The sequence below is a fragment of the Pholis gunnellus genome (assembly GCF_910591455.1).
Source record: "Pholis gunnellus genome assembly, chromosome: 17".
In the NCBI taxonomy this organism is placed as follows: Eukaryota; Metazoa; Chordata; class Actinopteri; order Perciformes; family Pholidae; genus Pholis; species Pholis gunnellus.
In genome coordinates this window covers 17,129,716-17,152,609 of record NC_136544.1, presented here as the reverse complement: position 1 = coordinate 17,152,609, position 22,894 = coordinate 17,129,716, and positions in this window count along the sequence as shown.

The following is a 22,894-nucleotide window of genomic DNA, read 5'->3' as shown; positions in this document are numbered from 1 at the left end:
AATTTCCGGGCCCTGTTCAACATTAGTATTCCTGATATACAGCTTAGTGCACCTACATAGTGTTCTTGGTGTCGCCCGCCGCCTTTACCTGCCCGTCTCGTCTCCAGGGAGCGTCTCTATTTGACCTCCGTGGAGCATCAAACTTAAATCTTTTGTTGTATTAATTTAAGACTTGATTACATCTCAAACAAAGCCTTTACCCTCTCCAAATGCTCCAAGAATACTAATAAGCAACACGGTTGCATATGTTGAAGCTAGGGCTGTTTGATGTGGAGAATATCAAGATATCGATACTTAATCGATTGATACAAGTAGACCATAAAGCGGAGTATGCTTTAGGGCGGGGCTACCTTGTGGTTGATAGGTTGCTACCACAGCATTGTTGGTTCTGGGAGTCGTGTGTGTTTTCGTCTTACAACTCGTAACATTTTGGTCGCCTAAATATGTCTTATTCAGTGTTCAGTTGTGCTCGGCCCTCTTGTGTCACTTCTGGTTGCAAAAAGCCAAGATGGCAACAGCCAACAACCAAGATGGCGACAGCCAAAAACCAAGATGGTGATGGCCAAAAAACAAGATGGCGACGGCCAAAAACCAAGATGGTGATGGCCAAAAACCAAGATGGTGATGGCCAAAAATCAAGATGGCGACAGCCAAAAAACAAGAGGCGACGGCCAAGATGCCGAACTCAAGGCTTTAAAATGGCAGTCCACCGACCAATGGGTGATATGTCCACTTCTTATATACAGTCTATGATCACAGCCCTTATTCCAAGGGCACACAGGTTTTCTTACATCACTGACTTGTTGACAGTGATTGATTTTCAACAGAGACTTCAGACCATTTCAGTTAGCTCTCTTCACCCTGAAGACTATGGCGAAGCTTCCATTTTTCTAATTCGCTCCCAGTAAATTCGTGCTACAAAGTTACTGCTAAAATGTCTGATTGCTCAAATAAAGACCTGCAGTAAATGTGATGAAGACATCAGCTGTTGGTAGTCGTTCAGTGGATCCTGCTTCTATCCCCACTCCTACGCAGACATCCCACACAGTTATCAGGCTCTATGAATAATCTATTCAGAGCACTCTACCAGTGTGATAATATGTTGGAGGAAGCTGCCAGTTAATGATACACTTGTGATTCTGTGTGAAAGGTTTACAGACACTGAACAAATTCTTATTCCAAGGACACCATTTGGTAATCTCAATTTGTTACTTTTCAGTTCTCATGAACACAGTTTGTTATATTCCTTTACAGTTAAAGCACCTATTTTACTACACTGCACTGCTTGGTGTTAAGGCATTACGTACTTATTTTCCACAACAACAAAACGTAGATAAAATAGATACAATGGAGCCCATCAAAATTCTGTGGAAAATGTAAATGAATGATTTCCTTGAAGCACGGACTCTACACATCCATGGAACAGCAATGAGAACAAACATGGCTGCAGGTTATGCAGCTCTTTTATGAGTTTACTACAGGGTTTGTTTTCATGTGAAACACAGAAGAATCATTTTCCACATCATGACAATGGTTGGGAAAGCTATACACAACGTGTGCTTTTATTCAATGGTAATGTTATTGTGCTTTAAAGCTGCTGTAACTGATTTCTTGCCCCCTTGGGGGGCCACATATCATCACCTTTGACGTCTATATGGTGAACTTGTTGGCAGAAAGTTGCTCAAGTACACATGCAGCAGTAACAGGGCAGCTTTAGCTCTTTAAGCTCTGTATTTTTTGTTGCTACCAACTCCTTTAGCTGCTAAATGCTACCCTGTATTTTTATCACCTGATTCTTTCTGCAGTTTTACTCATTTTCTTGTTTTTAAGGTGAAATTATATATTGTTTAAGACACAGAAAGACATTGATTTTGATATTAATGATGTCATTGTTAAACTTTTCTATTTTCACCAATGTAACTTGTTGAAACTGTGTCTCTAAAGGCCTCTATTTCACCTTAAACCCTTCCTCTCTTGACAAAATACAGCTGCAGACTGCTGTGAAGTATTCTGTTTTTGATTTAACAAGCTGATAACAACTTAGTCATCAAGTGGCTGCTGATGTCTTTAATAAGCTGAGTTCATTTCAATTATGCAAGCATCAGATGTGGAGAACAAAGCAGATAAATCTGACGCATGCAGGCTTTATTCAGATTAAAGGCTGCAAGGCTTCTATTTCAAGGTTTATTCCTTCACATTTTAGTTAATATTCTGATGACTTGAAGTAGTGAAAAGGTGGGGGTTTTGTTTTGTCTTTTAACCAAACAATGCCAGCATCTTTGTTTTCTTCAGATAGAATTACTGTTCATTACAGCTACAGTAGGGAGACGGAGCACATTTATGCAGTCTAACAAAGAGCTTTTCCCTTTCATGTCTAAGAATCTAACCAACAAAGAGAAGATTATGCAGCTTGTATACCATCTAAAGCCTAGAAACTTAAAACACAACCTGCTGCAAAGTGTCTGCAGCTTCCTTCGCTTTTATTTGACAAATTCCACTAGAAACAACATTTTCTGATTATTAAGTCAAATGCAAATTCCCAAAGCTGTTTATTGTGCAAGTCAGAATATCTTACAGCCCCGGAGGTGCAGCGCGCCCAATTACAAAACAGTTAATTTCTTTCACTTCATGTTTACCAAGTCACAAAGTTGTGGGGAAATAAAACTTTTGAATCTAAGTTGTATTCGTACGACTCAGGAGTCATCTCTCTCTGCAAGCAACTTTCCGCAGGACATCTTCACATTAACGTCAATTCGAATCAATACTTTCCATTTAGACGATGAATAGATTTGCGTAAATGAACCTCCGGGTTGAGCGAGTGGACCATTTATCTAAAATGGCTCACTCACCTGTTATTTTGTGCACTGCTTCAACGAGCTGAAAACATTGGAAAAGAAGGACTGCGGTGATGTTTGTAGGAAAAAAGAAAGGCTCCACTCTGTTTCTCACTGTGTTGCTGCTCGCAGCAAATAGGCGAATATCAGCCAGTCAATGTGCCACGAAGAGTGCATGAATATAAATGTTTTATTGAAATTAGGTGTTTCTCAAACATCTGTGCACGATGCATTCTGCAAAACAATTCCAGCAAAGAAAACCAGCCGTGAGGATTTTCTCTCACATCATTCTCAGACAAACATGAGACTTTACAGTAGAACATAAATCACGTACAAGTTCAGTAACAAGATGACGTATTTGTTTTTTGTCTGCATCATTTGAGGGGAACAGCGTGGCGGTTTAACAGCAGTAACTGTAGCTGACATGCACATCATCTTATCGTGAAAATGAGGCAACACATTTTCCCTCAGTGTTGCTCTTTTCTTACAAAGGAAGTAGACGTGACACTTCATCCTTTTTCCACTGCACCTGCAGCATGTCTTCCTTCTAATTGCTCTCTTTTCAACCACACTGGGTGTCTAAATGCAGCAATTAGACAAAGTCATTTACATCCCAAGGCTCTTTCAGGCAAAACTTTTGTGCACTTTTGTTAATGTTTTTTGTCTAAACTGTTTTCATCCACAACTGCTAAAATCTTGCGGAAAAGAGATTCGGGCCTGTTTTAGTTCCTTCACAGACAAATGTTTAACATCTCAAAGGGCTGGCACATTACGGAGGATGTGTCGAAGCTGAAGCAAACAGAAAACCATCAAGAGTTACAGCAATACGACGAGGCGGCAACTTAATGAGATTACTCTAGATTCTCACTCATGTCGGGAATGCCTGCGAGATATTTTTCCACCGAGAGAACGAGGCGCTAACTCAGCTTTGTGGTGAATTAAAAAAGGAAGTTAGGAATGAAACACTTCTGCACAAAACAAGCTGAAATGTAAATACATTGTGAAATGTCACACAACAGGTGGTTCCCTTTTCATCCTCCTCTACCTGCGTTTCTCATTGATCCAGTGAGGAACAATGGTTTTGTATACCGATGACTTTCTAATAAAGTAACCCAGAGGCCATTTACAGACACCTTTTAAAAGAACATCAAAATACAGTATGTGCTTTAACCCACTTTCCAACAGATCATTTCTAACCATAAAACACAACGTTGTCTAATTAGATCTGCTACATTACAGAGCGACAGTTTTTAATCGTACACAGTGCAGCGTGCTGTGGGTATATTGACCTGCTCTCACTAACAACATACTCAAAGTAAACACGGATCTATAATATCGTACAATGCCTGTGTCCTTGTCCTTAGAAACCAGTGCTTTCATTAAAAAGCACATAACAAGCAAAGAACATGTTTTGTGTCATTTTCTGGTGAACAACCTGGACATCACACTTTACTGTAAGAAGGCGTTCAACATGCCAACAAGACTGATTCATCTCAACCGACAATCGGCTCTGCTGTCACCTTTACTGACAACAATGGTTTCAATAACGGCACTTAATGATCAGATGAGATGCAAGCAGACGTGACATATCGCAGTTTCATAAAGCACGTACAGCACATCCAGCCGGTCCACATATACAGATCAAGAGCCGAATGTCTCTCGTCTCTTGATATTTACAGCATGGCAGCTGCACGAATGATGCCGCAACATGGCGTCTCACAAGCAAGCGGGCTTAAACTGTAGAGTCGCACTTTGTGATCCCGACTCGCCGACACGTGACGGAATGGTGCAGTGTAGTGGCAGGATTTACGAAGAGGTGAAGAAACATGTCACAACACGGCTCCCCCCCCCCTGCAGAGAGATGTGTGGACGACTTAAGACCACCCGAGTCGAATGTCACGATCACATCATATCACAACACCACAGCACGAGAGCCGCACAGGCAGGAGCAGCGTGGAGGTCAACTGAACCTGGAGGAATGCGTTCAGTTCAAAGTACGCTTTCCAAATTTCAGATAATCAAAGCATCAGAGGAGACATTCAACACATTGATAATGTAGTTTCTGTGGTCGTTTTTCCACACAATAGCACACAAATATGAAGGATTCTAAACAAATATCCCCAATAGATCAACTTAGAGAGGACAGGAACATAGTAGCCTAATACCAACGATGCTCACGTCTGTGAAATACAGACGTTGGAAGCGTTCATATGCAGATCTCTCATCACAGATGTTACTAAATCATCGTTGGACAGGAAGCCGATGGTTTCAGAGATTCTTCACTTCCCGGCACACATTTTTTCGAGCTTGTAACGTCTTGAACATTTGAACCAGCAAACCTGTTGCCACTTTTCTAACTTCTAGGTTCCAACAGTGGAGCTTCAATAAATATGGAAAAGGAATTTCTCTGTTAAACATTTTTTGTTCCACCCCACCGCAAATGTGTTTGACTTTGAAATTTGAAATGTTTGCTGTTTAATACGACTGAGAAATACATTGGGGAATGTTCCACACTACAGCAAGCAGGAATTAATGGGCCGGCAGCAATAAAGGGAGTGTTTATCTTCCAAAGGAAATGTGTCATTTGAATTTGGGCACAACTTATATGGCTCGAGTTTGAGGACAAAGCGGAGGAAACTGCTGCAGGACACACTGTTTTAGTTAGCTCATTAATTGAGGGGGCAATTATGGAAACAAATCCTTCAGGCTGTTCTGTGTTCCGCACCGTTATATATTGCTCTTGGATCCATTAGAGATAGTCTCTTCAGTCCAGTTTTAAAAAATGGAAAATATGCTCCAAGCTTAAAGGGAAATGTCCTGAGATCACTAAAGAAATAAATGTAATTCATTAAAATTGTTTTGGTTTTATAACTTTGCTTTTTCCAGATATGCAATATTTCGTCATAGTGTCAATGCATTCGTAATCAATTCATGAGAAACAGCAGAAAAGTATGCTTTCCAGCAGCAAAATCAGACGACAAAACTTTCCACACTTAGATATTGTAGTTGTTGTCATTTTGATCCTAACTTCTAAGATTAGAAGAGGATAGTCGAGGAGAGCTTTCAGTTGTTTCGGTCACATTTCACGACACATTGTTGTTCTTCAAAGCAACAAATGGAAACATTTTGTGACAGCTTTCGGTACTTCATCAGCAGCCGATGATGAAAGCATGAAGATGGCTTCATTTAAAGTTCAAGAAACCAAATTATTAGTTACATAAAAATGTATTTACATACAGTATCCACTTCACTGACTTTAGCAACCTTTGCAGCAATACTGGGATGGAAAATAAATCTCTGAATTGTAAAAGCTTATTACAAAAAGAAGAAAAAAATTACCCAGCCACACATATGTGATGACGGACTTCAGTATTAAGCAGATTTTATTATTATTATGACTTCACTATCATATTTGATGAATGAATATGTGCTGATATTTATTCAGAGGCATCTCTTCATTGTACTTACTTAATGGTACATTAACTGAAACTATTAGTTGATTAATTAAAGAGTCTTTTTAGAGAGATATGAGAGACAAGAAGATAAAGAAGATTAACAGAATATTAAAATGTAAGAAGAAGAGATTTCTCTTCTTTCACTGATTTATATAGTAGATGAGGAAGAACTCACACTGGATGAAATATTGGTAGGTAACTGTACTTTCATTATCAAACTCACATGGAATGGTGTTATTGTGTGAATACAGAGTATTCCCCACATGCACCAAGCTTTGCATAGCAGAGAGTGGGGAGAAGCTTCTCACCACTGCTGCTGCTTTAGACACTGCATTAAACTCAGGGGAGTTTGGGGAATTTTAAGTGTGTCGGCCGGAGACACAGATCCAAAAACACAGGATCCCACCTGGTAGGCAGCACCAGGCTACGAGGCAGACGTTAACAGCATCTTAATATATTCACGGCTTGTAGATCTTCTCTTATGAAAGGTTATGAAGCGATGATAAGCTGCAGATGACCATCAGTACGCGACTGTGAGATTAAAGAGCAATGTGGCATGAAACAGAAGCTCAGTAGTTTAGATGTGATTATGATATGAAGAGCAAAGCAAGTGACACATAAAGCCACTGGAGGAGATTCTGTAATGCTCAGCTGAATATTAAAATGAGAGTTTGAGGACAGTGCTCAAGACAAGTGAATAATGACGTCAATGGGTTGTGTTCAAGACAACAACGTTTACGAATACCACATGTAGTATTTCCTCTACAGTCTGCAGCGAGACGACAACAACAAACAGGAAATACTGTCTGATATGAATAACAATGAACACAGCATGAACGACACAGAAAAGAACAGAAAATGAGCGAGCAAAGCATTTCACAGTTAGCACCAAACACAGCAGCAATTAGCAGCCAGCAGATGCTAACACGTTGCCCAACAAACGTCAACAAACAACACGTGATTCAAACCAACAGCAACATCGCTGGCCTCTTCACGTGTGCTTACTTTGAGTTGAGAGTTCCCTCTTGATCTTGGAAAAAGTCCTTTAAGAGATCAGAAAAAGAGGTTAGCTTAGTCTACTAGCTAACTTCTATTTAGAGGTCGGGAGACGTTACGTTACCTCGCTGACGTGAAGTTCCTTTAACAGTTAACGTCAAAGTTGTTCATCTCCTTGGCAGACCCGGTGAGCAGACAGCAGGGGAAATCTCCAGTTTTCTAAGTGATATTTTGAGTTCCACCAATAATCTGAGTGATAAATAGCACCGATTATTTTTATATTGGCTGTTTTCAGGCCGGCTTTCTTATAATGAAGTGACCTTTTAAAAGCTTCGCCTGCAGCAGCGGAGGCGCGTAACGGCCGCCAAGGCCTCGACGGTTTAAACGCCCCGCCTTTCTGTCGCGTGTCTGCACGGCACGACACAGGTGAGACAGCAGTGACGTCAGTGTGAATGTGATATGAAGATTTAAAGAAGTGCTAAATCTAAATGTTCAATCATGGAAACACACAGGGCAAATATAAAATAAGACTTTAAAATGAGCATAACACAGAGAGTGTTCAGGAGCGTGCATGGCAGGTAAACATCATCTCTTTAAATTAACTTTAATCCACTTACTGTAAGACTTGCTCTGCAGTTTGCTGTACGAGTTACGACATTTATTTAATATATTATTTTAATAATCCCTATCAACCATGCTGCGGTTTTATTTTTAATGAACAGCAGATTATAATGTCACTTTTAATATAGAAAAAAAAGGATGATGCAATGTGGTAGAAACCTGGTGGACATTTAGGTTCATAATTGTTTTGACCACAGCTTCCATTCATGTGCAGTAGATTTTGTTCATTATTTTAGCATTTTAATGGGGATTTTTCCCATTTAAGATCAGCCCGAAGACAATTGTGTTCCCTCTTTTAAACCCATTATGATGTACATTAAACTTTACTTTTGTAGATGATTGGTGAAAACCTAAATTTAAAGTGGTGCTTCCTTTTACAAACTTGTGATACACGCTATGTATATATCCCAAAATACCCATCAAGGACTGTGCGTGAATAACAGTTTTATTTCATATATCTTTCATTGTAGCACAAATTGGCCAATAAGGAAATGTTTAGCACTGAAGGCGCAGATGCTTTGTGAAGGCGCAGCGTTTTGTTGTGATTGTAAAAATAAATCTCTGGCATTATTAGATTTGGTGTAAAACATAAAAGTCATAATTTGCCACAACCAAAGGAGCTCAGAGAGCGGACTCCTCCACTTTCAATAATCAGAGATAACGTGTCCATTACCTTCACTGCTAACATGGCACTTATTCAAATCTATCTCTGTAATATGAGCATCAGCGCCTCCTCCAGTCATAAACCTCAGCGGAAATCACATAAAGAAGGAAGAGAAATCCTGTTTTAACTTTAATATAATGAAACTATTGCCCTGCAGATGAGTTACAGCCTTTGAGACTTTATTTAACAAGTTGCAGTTGTGGCTCAGACTGTGAACTCCCATATCCTCTCAATTCAGACGGTAATCAAGCTAAAACTTCAAACACATTACACCTGACCCAAGAAGATTTATTTCAAACCCATAAATATGCTACAAGGGAAATCTTAAAGTTTGCACAAAGAATATTGAAGTTTCCAGTCAAGACATAAAGTTCTATTATTTTCAGCAGGCTGAGATATTTATCACTCCGATTTTATTTAAATGTCTTTTTTTCTATATATCAGTAATAACTACAAATGTGTACGTTCACACGTTTAAGTTTGTTTCCAATTCATCTGGAACTTTGAATGTCTGTAAAGTACTCACTTGTATGAATTGTCATTAAAAATGAAATAACGATATATATATATATAGTGTCACGGTTAGGCTTTGCCTCTTGTGTCTGTATGTGTGTGTTTCTCCTGATTGTTCTCATTGATTTCACCTGTTCCCAATCACCTGCCCCTGGCTTTTCCTCACCCCACACTGCACTCATTCAACTCACCTGCCTGCAATCTACTCATCACCCCACACTATATACTCCCCTGCTTTCCCTGTCCTGGTTGTCAGATCGTCTTTGTTCCTCCCTCGTGTGCTTCATGTTCCTCCCTTGTTCCGCCCTTGTTCCTCCCCATGTGCTCATCGTGTCTCCAGTGTTTATCCCTCGTGTTGTCTCTCTACGTTCCATGGTTTGTGACTTTGCCTTTTTCTGTGACTTTGCCTTTTTCCGTGTTTTGCTCGCTCCCTGTTGGAGTTGTTTTTGAGTTCCTGTATGTGACTGCTTGGTGCGAAGTAAAGAACCTTGCCTTCCACCTCGTTCCATGTGTCTGTGTCTGAGTCTGCTGAACCTGAGAGAACGTGACATATAGAGGTGTGAATAAAAGTTTAGTGACAATATAATGGTGTGTAACATGTTAAGCTGGTAATACACATATTTACTTGTTTCTTTTCACCTGGCAACGTTTTCCTTTAAACCCTGTTTTGATCTCATCAGCTGCTAAATGTGACCACAGTGACAACCTTCAAATACACATGTCGTTATGTGATCCTTGGCGAGTATAAAGATATTGGTTTGAGTATAGCTTTGAATCTTTGAGATTTAAGACAGTCTGCAGCTCGATGCATTACACCTCGGTAAAGGTCACCAGCAGATGTAACCTACCTGTAGAAGCTTTAAACATCAAAAGCTCCACTCGTTTATAGTCGCTGCCAAAGACACACGGGACAATTCCCGACTGCTGACCTGAATTAGCCGTGTGATGCCTCTGGCTGTGCCGTGGGAAGAGGACAGTCTGTACTTTGAACAGCGACGATGTTTTACGCCCACTTCAGGTAGAATACTGTTGAAAGGCGAGCCTTTAAAGACTGGAGCATGCAAAATGGATGAATACAGTCCAGGAGGCTGACACTGAGGGAGAGAGGTGGAAATGAAATGTTTCATTTTACTCCTGAGTCAATGAGTGTTGACATGAATTATGCCCCCTTTGTGTTTCAGCTGTCAAAGAATAATCATATAACTGCTGTGTCTCATAAAAAACATTTTTAAAGGTCATTTTGGGGCATTGTATGCTTTTATTTGACAGTGAAAGACGATAGAGACGAGGAATGTAATAAAAAGAAAGTAGAGCTTTGACGTGCAGCAGACGGGGGACATCTGAGCCCGTTTGGAATGCGTTCTAACCGCTCGGCTATCGGCTCCACGCTGACAAACACAATTTAAAATTATTGAATTTGGAAAAAGGAGTGGAATTATACGTTTTAACATTTTAACACAATTCATTACCCAAGTATATATAGTATTCCTATTACCTCATACTTTAATCCAAAAATGATTTTCACAGCTTAAATAATATCAACTGTCTTCACTAAACATCAGCGCAGACTCACCGTCTCTCAAGGTTTAGAAATGCAATTTAGGTGACACTCACAATTGCTCAACCAGAGTAGATTTGTTTTTGTCTCCCGGTGATCGGTTACTCCATTGTCACCATGATTGCACATCCACTGTGATGATGGAGACTAAGCTAATTCCAATTTTGTTATGGATAAGGCCACCTGATTTTCTGCAGCTGAATCTCAACAAAACATCTATCAAAGAATCCACATAAATCATCCCTGACAGGGTATTTAAAAACAAATACACATGAAGATAATAAATGCTGAGTCACACGGCACCTTGGCCGCGCGCTGACTCGAGCTCAGCACCATCAGACCCACGTTTGGCGTCAGATCATCAGTTATATCTTCTTCTTCCACTTTAGTGTCCACAATTACATTGATTAATAGTGACATTTCATTCCATTTTGTTTTTCATAACTTGCAATTGCTTTCTGTGCAATGATGTAAACAACAAACAGCAGTGTTAAAAGATTAAATTAGTTGAAAATTCATAGGAGGGTAAATATGAAACTCCTGGCTAAAAGTTATTTTCCCTCTTAAGTGCTCCTGGGTGATTTTCAGGATTAGCCTGGTGTGTGTGTGTGTGTGTGTGTGTGTGTGTGTGTGTGTGTGTGTGTGTGTGTGTGTGTGTGTGTGTGTGTGTGTGTGTGTGTGTGTGTGTGTGTGTGTGTGTGTGTGTGTGTGTGTGTGTGTGCAACCGCACGGGTGGGCCGTTGGAGACGCTGTGATGTGAAACAACTTTCAGCTACATGACTCACATGTTTGGATGAACACAGGATTTCATTGAACGCTGATGCACCACCGGCTTGGAGACAGATTTCCCGCTTCATGAAAACACACAAGACTTCGGCCAAGAATAATCGATGAGTGTGTTCTGCCGATTCAGCCGTGAATAAAGTTGAGGGGCTTGAATACGTGCAGGTATCATATGGAGGGTAGCTGGTAGAGAAAAGCTGTTCTTGTGGTTCTTAACGATTGGACAGATTGTTTGTTTTTTTACAGATATTCAAGGTTTCAACGCAAAAAAAACACAGGGTTGTCAGGTAGAGAAGTTGAACTTCCTGGTAGTTTATTTACTGCCATATTTACTGTTTACCTACCGATCACCATGATAAAGAGATAATATAGCAATCTGTTATTCCAACTTCCTGGATGGAATTTCATCGTCTCATCTGCAACCCAATTTCTGGCCAGATCTTACACCTTTAAACCTTAAACTTAAACTTTCAGTGTTTTTTTCCTAATCGCTTAAAGATTTTTGCTTAAATTATTGTTGAATTTTCAAACAACTCAATGCTGCTGGAGCGGCCTCCATATTAAACACAACTGTTTATTGCAAAACAGTAATGACTTTTAAAACCAGCAATGTAAAACGACTGCCTCAAGTGTGTGTGTGTGTGTGTGTGTGTGTTGTCAGTTCAATGAGGGCGGTCAGACAGACCATTTTCCCTTTTAACTCAAGATTTTTGTCTTGTTTCTTATCAGCATTTTCTTCTATCGACTGTGTTTTTTTCACATGTAGCATTATTTAAAGTCCAATTTGAACACGCAGCAGTGGAGCAGTTGTGTTATCACCATGACTGCAAGCTGTATAAACCCTCTTGAGTGATAAAGCTTCAAATTAATCAGGCAAATCACGTTGTGTTTGCTATCAGTGGCCCTGACTTGCAGTGTTTCATCAACACTAGGCGCTAATACTCACCACTTTCCAGGAAAAACAACACAAAACACAAACGGAGGCTGTTGGCCTCGCAGGATTCTGGCCTTTTTTATTTGCAACTCAACTTGGAAAATCTGATGAAAAGAAAAGAGTCGAAGCCATTCCTTGAGCTGAGCGAAGGTGAATCACTGTCCACAGGACTGGAATCCACAAATCTGTGAAACCTAACTGGTGTTTCTTTATAGTACCATGAAAAGTATTATTTAATAGAATATATTTTGTATTAATGGTTTTATACAAAACAACCACAAAGAGATGCAAAACAATTGCAAAGCTCCTCAAAATGACCACAATGAGACCCAAAACAGACACAAAGTAATGCAAAATCACTATACAACAGCCAGATGACTTAAAAGCCAAAAAGAGAGAAAACCATCACAAATAGACTACAAAGAGATGCAAAATTATTAGAAAGAGACACGTTATGCCTACAAACGACGTGACCGTGAGTCTTGCTTCCATGTAGGATGAGTGGGGTACATTGTCTCAATCAATGCCCGTAGATGTAGAAGTTTAACCAAATATTCAATTATCTTGTGTACCAGTATTATATTTTGGCCAGCTGTAATAATGTTCGGATCTGAAACGGCTCAGTAAGTAGGAAGCCTGTCAAAAGGTAAAATATATGCCTCTTATTTATGGAACATCAATAATATGGATGTTCTATCTGCAACTTGCTCCTTTGATTAACTCTCTTCATTCGGATCTACTCTCCTGGGCTTGTTTCAGTCCGACTCCAATCGATGACCCTTTCTGTTTATTAAACAGTCACATGATCCTTGTTGTATTTTTAGCGCCGGCACCACAATCATTTATTGCATTGCCATGCTGATTCCAGATTATGTGGTCAATTCTTTATGTCTGCTATAAAATGTGAAAGCAGCAGCGTCAGGAAAATGGCACTGCTGTACGGCATAACCGACTTCAGATTTTCAGCATTATGCCACCAAAAGTGCCCTCATACTTTACTTATATTACATCATCACTTAATTCAAAGCTTTACTATTGTCTTCCAGTTTCTAAGCACATCATTCTGTAGTTTTTGGTCTTTGTAGTCGACTGAGTCTTTGTAACCGAGAGGAAATAAAGCAGGACAATTACTTTGACAAGCCCTCTTCATTAAAAAGAAAATCATTGGGAATTGAGACGTGTTATTCCCATGACTTTCAGGCTGACCTCACTTCATAATGATCCAGTTCCTTCTGTGTGAATGTGGACCGAGGTCCTCTCCGATAGCTGAAGCCACAGAGCCACAAATCTCTGGAGGACTGGTAAGCTGCAGCATTGACAGTGATTGTCAGTAACAGTTAATGTGATGGATGGATCCAGCCTGCTAGATTGTGGCTGAGACAGTAATTTACAACAATAACTGCCATGGTTTTTACCTAAGATATACGGTTATACATATGGAAATGGCTCTGCAGTTAGGGAAGTGTAAGTGTAAAGATAAATTAGTCCACACATGATGCTAAAGACTGATGTGCCAGCACTGGAAGTGGATTAAACGTTTCAACAGTCTGACGAGACATCAATGTTCTGGTCTCCAGCGTGCCATCAAGTCTGTTTGAGCAAACTCACAATAGACCGGCATCGATAATTTATCCATCCAGACAAACGAGCGGCCTTTTCTCAGCAGAGGTCACTTTTTTATTTTTTTGATTAATACACACTTAAATCACATCTCCCACTGAGAAAAAGCATCCAATTGTTTAACACCAGCAAAATGCAGCAAATACTTTTTTACAGTCAATTTAACACAGGAATTAAAAAACATACAAATGTTGGATCTTAACTTACCTTAGTCCGCTGTTAGCTCCTAAACAAGACTAAAAATCCATAACGTCTCTGTAAGGCTGTACTTTGGCACAATAAGCTAAATGCTACCGTGCGCACAACACAATGCTAACATGCCGTCGTTAAAGCTTTCATTCTGTATTGATTTTTGCCCTGTTGACAAAAGTGTTCAGGTATTATGTTTACCATGTTCACCATCTTAGTTTATAGCATGTACTGTAAGCATGCTAACATTTGCTAATTAGCGCTGAACACAAAGTCAGACTTTGAATGATGGAAATGTGGGAATTTTGCTGATTTTTTATCACTAAAATAAATTAAAATTTGACCTCATGAAGGTGCTGTGAAAAGTTATACAGGATGGACAATGTTATTGTAGTTCATCCTGAGGGGGACGTGAATGTGAGGACCATCCAATTTATTCAATCCAAACACTTGATATTTCAGGTGTAAAGTTTTCATCCAGCTTATACAGGTTGATTTAATTATTTATATTCATTGTGCCACACATAGATGTGCTGGACTATGAAACAGGAATTGATTATGAGTATAATACATGTATTCTGATGCATCACATGCAGAGGCGACGGTGTCACAGCAAAGCACTCATATGAATATCAAATACGCGGTCTGTACGCCAAACCTTGAGCCTCCGGCTCCGGCACCTGCCGCACGGACCAACTAAATAAAAGAGCGGGAGATTCTACCACAGAGTAAGTTTGTTATTCGCCGTGTCTCCAGTCCAGCTGAGATCATTTTCACCAGGAGATAAGACACTTCAATTAGTCAGCGCCTGCTCCACATCACAGCGTAAGTGAAAATAATTATTTGTGGTCACATTGAAAGTTAGAAACATTGGTGATAAAAGAGTGCGTATGCAAACACACCTCTTCATTTCTTTTATTTGACCTGAATCTAATTAAAGATGCTATATGTTTTACATAGTCCTGGGAAAAAATTGCAACACAACATTATATTACATAAACCAACAAAGAATCAATATAACCAGAAAGGACAAAAGGAAAGAATGCATCAAATAAAATAAAATTGAAACATTTGCTGATTTCAGACAATCAAAACGACTGAATATGAATATGCATATAATCACATGGCATCCTGGAACATAAGCACATATTATGTAAAGCAAGTATAGATGAGGCACTTGGATATACAGGATGCTCTGCATGCGTGAGTCTCCGTTTGTCTGGAGGAACTGAAGGCAGGAAAAGACAAGGACGGAGTGACCCGCACGGAGACCACGGTGATGAGAGGTCGTTTCATTTTGGCTGCCTTGACAATGGTGATTTTTCACTATTAGGATCCATTAGCTTTAGTTTAAGACTTTATAGAGGAAATTATCTGGCATCATTTGCTATCACAGCATGTGAGAAGTAGTGGCGAGGTGGTTACACAACAGTCCTCACAGAGGTTGTCACGCGCTGTGAGAGAAGCAAGAAAGTCCCGTTAAGGGTGGACAACCTTTTATAATACCATAATATAGTGAAAATTAAGAATATTATATATTCTCTATTTAATGTGCCACGTATTTATCAAGTCAGATAGGGAAGGGTTAACTTTCCTGCTCTTTCCTGTATCAAATCTATACCACTAATATGAGCATTTCATGCATATGCATGTATGCATACATACATACAGGAATGTACTTTCCACTAAGTGTAGGTGGACATCGAAGTACATGATCGTCTGAGCAAAGACGAACTGGTACTGCTGAATTTGCATAGTTCATGTTATTCACTATATTTTTCTGTGAGTTAGATGAGATGAGACGATGGCAATCTTCTGTCTGTGCATTAAGTACGGAGTTGTTTATGCTGCATCCTGGTCATATGGGACGGATGGGAAAGATTCCATATTAACAAACAACTCAAGACAGCTGTATGATTAGAGAGTTGGTGGTGTGGGAGTTATAGATACTGTGCATTAAAGCTCCAGTTATACTGTATTAAGTTAAGCTAAATTAATATTTGTTCAAACTGTCAAGATTTCACTGCGCCCGAAGAAAAACAACCAATCAGAGCCGAGCAGTCGCTAACACAGCTGTTGATCAACTCCGGTCAAACTGTCAAACTGTCAAACTAGGCAGCGCTGATCAAACATGAATCAAGATTCTGTTAACGCATGGCCGAGTTTAAAAACTAAATTCAGTTCGCAGCTTCTCTGCTGGTTGCCTGATAACCTCATAGTGACGGCAAGACTCTGGGAAGTCACTTCGCCGGTCTGTTGTTCACCAAGAAATGATTACGGCACATAAACCCACCTAAAACCACAAACATTACAATGATAAAGTTTTAAAATACATTCATTTGAACTACATGGGGTTGTGGGATGAGCTTTCCTGCAGCACTGAGATTCTCAGGTGTGAAGTGAGTGCAAACAAGCATGACACAGGCAGGAATACAGCCGCTTTGATCCCTCGTTACCAAAAAGTGACGCACACTTTTCAATTCATAAATCTAGGTTTGGTACGTTCAATTCATCGCAATCAAAAATAAGATGATTATTTAGTTATGTGACAGGAAACAACAAATGCCCGGCATTTCTTCTTCTGCTGCTTCAAATATCTCAGCAACCTTGAATAATCCAGACATAAAACGAAAATGATGGCCTTGGGAAACGAGGTGCAGAACAACCATTTAATTTTTTCATGTATAGTGTTTGCTTTTTCTTTCCTTTTTTTATTTCACAAAGCCAAAGGACCATGGCAAGAGACGTTCTTTCATTTCACAGACGGCTGAGGAAAAGTGGCCGACAGAGCGATTCTGAAACAAAATCAGAACAATAAAGGTGGAAACAAAGAGACCGCTCGCCCTGGATGTGGAGGCGAGTCACAAAGGAAGAAGTTTTCAAAATGGTGGCTTCTGCCGAGGCTCTCCCGCACCTGAGCAGAAATGAAAAGCACGGCGGCATAATGCTACTGTCACAGATAAAAACCCAGGCAGAAAAAGATGAGGCCACCGTGGCGACTGTGCAGAGGGACGGGGACAGATATAGAGAGTTAATGGGACTCAGGTGCTGCTGGTTGTCTCATCAGGCCGCCCCTCACCTCTCACCGCCTCCTGACCAACAACCCACCTCGGCCCCGCTACGCCACACTCATCCATCTTTTCTCTTTTCTCATTTTGTTTCCTTTCGCAATGTTTGAATATTATGTCTTTCGATTTGTTTCAAAAGCTGTAGAATGTGGAAAGAAACTCATTTGAAGCCGCATTTTTCTTGTTGGTTTGCACTTAAGAGTCCGCTAGATTAACTAATTCTGACGAGTGAATCCTAAACAGATTCTTATATTCTTCACTTCAAAGGCGTTTTCAGCGGTTCCTTTGGCATTAAGGCGAAGCAGGAAACATCCCAGAGCAACCATACAGAATATATAAATACCAGTGGACTATTTTTCCTGGAGACTCTGGATTTATTATCCTGTTGCACTGCAGACAATAATACATGTGGGATTGTTAAAAGGACGAGTGATAAGTAGTTTGTTTTGATGATTATTGTACGTCAACACTGACACTCATAATCCACACCCTGTTGAAATCAAAAAGTCCTCCACGTGATCACAGGATCTTTGCAAATGATATGAATATTTCAAATCACAGCTTGAAGCCACAGAAACTCTAAAGAGAAAAAAAAAAAAAGGTACCAAGTATAATTCAAGAGTCTTTCATAACAACGAGGACATGTTTTTCCTCTACATTCATCAACCTCCCGCTGCTCTCGGCTCTGAGACAATCTGAGATGCTTTGCCAAAAGTGCCGCGTTCCCCTCCTGCTGGTAGAAGTTTTACACCTTCCAGGAAGGAGACAAGTCAACCATAACAACCAGTAGAGCTCCGAGGAAGCACAGAGACCCATCTCTCTCCCATTCTGCTTGAGAAAAAAACAAAAAAACCCAAACGCAGTGCCGCTGGTTGCGCAACCGGCTCTCCACAACAGTGCAGACGTGAGCCCACTGTACAACCATGTCATGTCCTGCCTTCAGCATCTTTTGGAATGATTAATGAGCAAGCAGACTCCAAAAGACTCCCCTGCTTCCTCTCTCGCCTTCTAAGTAATCCAGGAGGGATTGCAGCCATTACCTGGGATGTTAAGTGGGTGGAATTTACTTCAAAGTCTTGGATTTGATCAACATTTCTTCATTTATATAATTACAGCCCAGCAGACTTCCATAAGATGGAAATGGTGGCAGCGGAAGTGTAATATTACCCCAACGACTAAAACATTTTTCCAAATTAAATGAGAAAATGTTTGCTAGCTGAGAGAAAATATGTATTTGCAAGTTAATAGAAATGAAAGCAGTTATCAAAACCATTGTGCGTTTTTATTTTTTGCAAAGCAGCAACTTTTGCCAGAGTGGGAATACAGACACCATAAGCTCCTCTGTATAATATGTAAATATGTGAACAGTTACATGAAGTGAGATGTCACACAATTAGCCTTTGCACCATCTGTCTTCTGCCCAGTCCTCGTTCCCTGTAGTATTTCCTCTTTTTTTTTCAACCCACCAGCAAGCAGATCGGCCCCACGATGCCCAGAAGACTGCTCCCCCCCACCGTCCCATGACAAGTTAATTAAATGGAAAAGAAAACAAAAAACCTCATTAAAACTTCCATATTTCTGCTCTTTGCACAGAGCACTTAAACTGAGAAATATTGCATGCATGCAGCTCAGCTGTTGCCTCTTCTGAAGAAGCGATGATTCATTCAGTGATGATGAGGCTTTTTCTTGCTTTGTTCATGAAGAAGAAACATTGTTTCTTCTAGGTGAGGTAAGAAAAATGCCCCACAACCTTTAATAAACACAGTGGAACCGCAGAGATGTAAAATAAAGATGAAATTGCGAACGTTGCAGCCACGTCAACTCAAGTCAAGTTTATTTGTATAGCCCAAAATCACAAACAAGTGTCTCAACGGACCAACATCATGGGGGCGTCACGATGGCTTTGGGGGCTTTACGACACTGATCATGTAATCGCAACATCCCCATCTCCAAATCTGCCCGGAGATCTTTGTTGCATGACATTCCTTCTCTCCGTCACCTCTCTACTATCAAAATTAAGTCTAAAATATATATATATTTTTTTAAGTCCCAAGATCTGTGTTTTCTGACCCAAGCTGAAGAAGGAAAAGAAGGAACGACTCCTCAACGTCTACGTAAACTAACATCTGATGTGTCATTCATGTTGTTGAGGATTTTAAATGGTATTTCAATTTTACCAGTGAATACATAATCCATAAAGACAAGATCATTTCAGAAAATTAGCAGTTGACAAGATATGAATAAATACCATCTTTGTTTTTGGTTCCGGATCTTTAGCATTTATTTTATTATGTTGAATTCAAATGACAAATCTAAATCAGACACTATTCTATTCTGCAAATACCGCTTGTTTTCTTTGCATCGGTGTGCAGAACTGAACATCTCCACCGTCTCCTTTTTGAGAAGAATATAATAGAGAGGTTGATTTGGGTCAAAACATTTACAGACTGAAGTGCAGTGGAGGGGGAGGTTGCAGTCATAATCGCTCTCTCAAAGTTCACAACAGCAGCTTCAATGCAGTATTTCTACTGGCACCACCAGCCATCAACCTCAGCACAACGGGTGCCAGGGCATCTCCTGTGCTGCACCCCAAACTTTGGAACTCACTTCCCCCTCACATCCGCATGCTGGACTCCATTAGAGAAGTCAAAACTACATACAGACATAACTCATTGCTGAGCGATGTGCAGGTTCAGATGCACGGACATTATCCCATGAGCCAATGAGCAATCTTTTGAAAAGCGTTAGACTTTTATAGCAGAATATCGTTGCATAATCAAAAAACATCTGTGCTTCACAGTTTGATGCCAATAACCGGGCCGAGCCTTTCACTGGATGAGCTTTTATAGTTTGTTTTTTTTGTATTTATGAGTTGACACCAGCTGGAACCTCCTCGGTCTTCTCCATTCACAGACTGCAGAAGGTTGAAAACGATGTAAACCGATCAGTATATAAAACGAAAACAAGTCGTCTGGCTTTACGCGCACATTACTGCAGAAACGGACGACGTCTGCACAAGAAACGAGGCAAACGAGGGGAAACATCTCGCTCACAATGACTCATTAGCCGATTCATGGGAAACGCATTAATGAGATCTAACCATTACAGAGGCTTGAGGTGTTTACAAAGTTGATAACTGATCTTTTCTTTGTGCTCTTCAAAGGATAGCTGATGATGATATGAAGCATTAGTATTCATGAGCTCCAGAGGGTTTAAAGCTGTACTCTTCTATAAGCTGCCACTTTAAGCCAAGATGTTTCATCTGCGTAGAACCAAGTAAGTACTAATTATGACTAGTTTATCAATGGAAGAAAAGAAAACAGTGTTTGAGTGCAAATGCAAAGAACACAGTAGAAATGAATGAAGAAAAGAAAAGAACCAACTCTATATAATCCCCTTTTTCTCCACCACACACACGTTTCGTCCGTGCTTTGACAGACGTCCGTCTGATACAATACCTGAAGGAAATCCAGATTGGCAGTGAGAATGTTAACATAAGGTCATTAGCTTTCAGTTTCGCTCTGCAGTCACTTTCCATACATGCTAGTAAATGTCAGGCCTGGCTGATACGAGGATGCAAATGTTGCCACTGAGTGCAACCTGTGCTTTGTTTGTTCTCCGTAGCCTGTGTTTTGTTGCGCCCGTGTCCCTTTAACCCTCCTCCCACAACAATCCTTCACCCTGTTTGCAATAATGTTCCTGACATTTTTCCACAGGACTGACGCAACAAAAGTGCACAGCGATAAAAAAAAAGAAGAAAAGAAGGCAAAGATCAAGAGGAGATTGCTTGATTATTCACTGACGTGGGTCCCTTTTGTGCGACAGCGTTCGGAGAGGCAGAAACAAAATACCTGGAAGTGTTTAGCAAACTTTAACACGTCGTGGCGAGAGAGGCACTGCAGCTCCATCGTCACGTTAGAACGGGCATGAATATTCAAAATGGCATGCTTCATTTTGAAAACTCCCACGTGTTCTGAGACTCTGAGTTGCTTACGGGGAAACTTCTCAGTGTCATTGTGTCAAACAGCTCGCAAAAACATCGACATCATGAACTGAAAGCGAGAAAAAGAGTTACACTCGTCATACCGTCCTGAGATTTCAGATTCATTTAGCCGTGAAGATGGTATGAAATTATCATCATAATAGCAGTCATTACGCTGTGCCAGTGAATGCCTGCTTGGCTCAGTCTGCTAACATTCGGGGACGGGCTCAGAGAGTGATGAATGTTGTCAGACGGGCAATTCATTTTGGGAGCTCGGGTCAGCCGAGGGAATGAATGCCACGATGGTTAGAAATGATATTACCGTTTCTTTAATTTCCTGTCAATTTCAGACTCCCACTGTGTTAATATTCGAGAGACTGTTTGGTTTCATTGGAGAGACGGAGCAACATTTGAAAAGGAAACACTCCCTTTTTTTTTTTTATCTCATGATGTTTCGTTGCATCTCATGATCATCATTTGCTCGTCTGAAACCGCCGTGCAGTGTTTATGAAAGCATGCATGCGGGGGAACAGATCGATTCGGAGCTTTTCTAACTCCGTGTCTTCTTTAGGCCTCTGACACCACAGCAAATAACGTCAGAGCACACAGGACGAGGCAGATTAATGTATTACGAGCTCACTAATGAACGCAATTTTATTCATAATAACCTGAAAAAAGAAACCCCTTCCTCCCAAACACTATGTGTGCATGCAAAGAAATCTCCACCTTATACTTCATTAAGGTGACACTAAGTGGCAGCTGATTATACTCATCTTCATCCTCATAACTTAATCATAAATCCCCTCTTATGTATGAACTGAAGGAGGAACTTAGAGATATTTACCAGCTATGTGTTTAATACATATTACCTATGTTAATAGTATTCAAGCTTTTGTATGGGGGGATATTACGTCACCTTTGATATCATGAACAGCTGTTCAACTGCACGCAAACAAATTCAACAAGAAAAGAATCGCAGCAGTTCAAAGAGGCTTTTTGTGCGGCAGATTTGTTTTCAAAATTCAAGCAATTATTGAGTCGATTGCAGCGTCTCAGCGTCCAATCTGAATTTGACATTTGTGACTGTTTTTCCCTCTTAATTTACTAATATTTACATCCGAACCTGCAGCTGGCCGGAGAAGAATGAATTAACCTGCGAAATGAATCATCATTCATCCTGAGCCCGGCTGCTCGGCTCAGTGGAATTAACATAAATCCCACAGTAATTTGAATCTAAATAGCAAATGGCTCAATAATCAACAAGTAATGAGAAGTAAAATTGGTCATCTGTTCACATCTTTCACTATGGGCTTCATCAACGGCCTCGGCTGCTCCCATTCATTCCAAACAATCACATTTAGAGGTCAGTCTCTGCAGTTTATTTAACCAAGAGGCATGAATGTTTCACTTCCTACTGTATTACTCATCACTCCTGAGACAGAAAGGCTAAATAGCAGCATTATTAATGGATTCATGTGAGCCATCTCTTCCTTTTGCTGCCATAGATGCTAATTCAGTCTTGATTAAGCTTCTAATTTATATTTGTAGAACGATCAGACTTTTAAGAAATCTAGTTATGAGTAATATGATTTCAATGACAAGCTATCGGAGTTTGTTTTTAATAAGTAATATGATTATACAGTTACATTATTAGAAACATGAATTCAGATGGAAAAG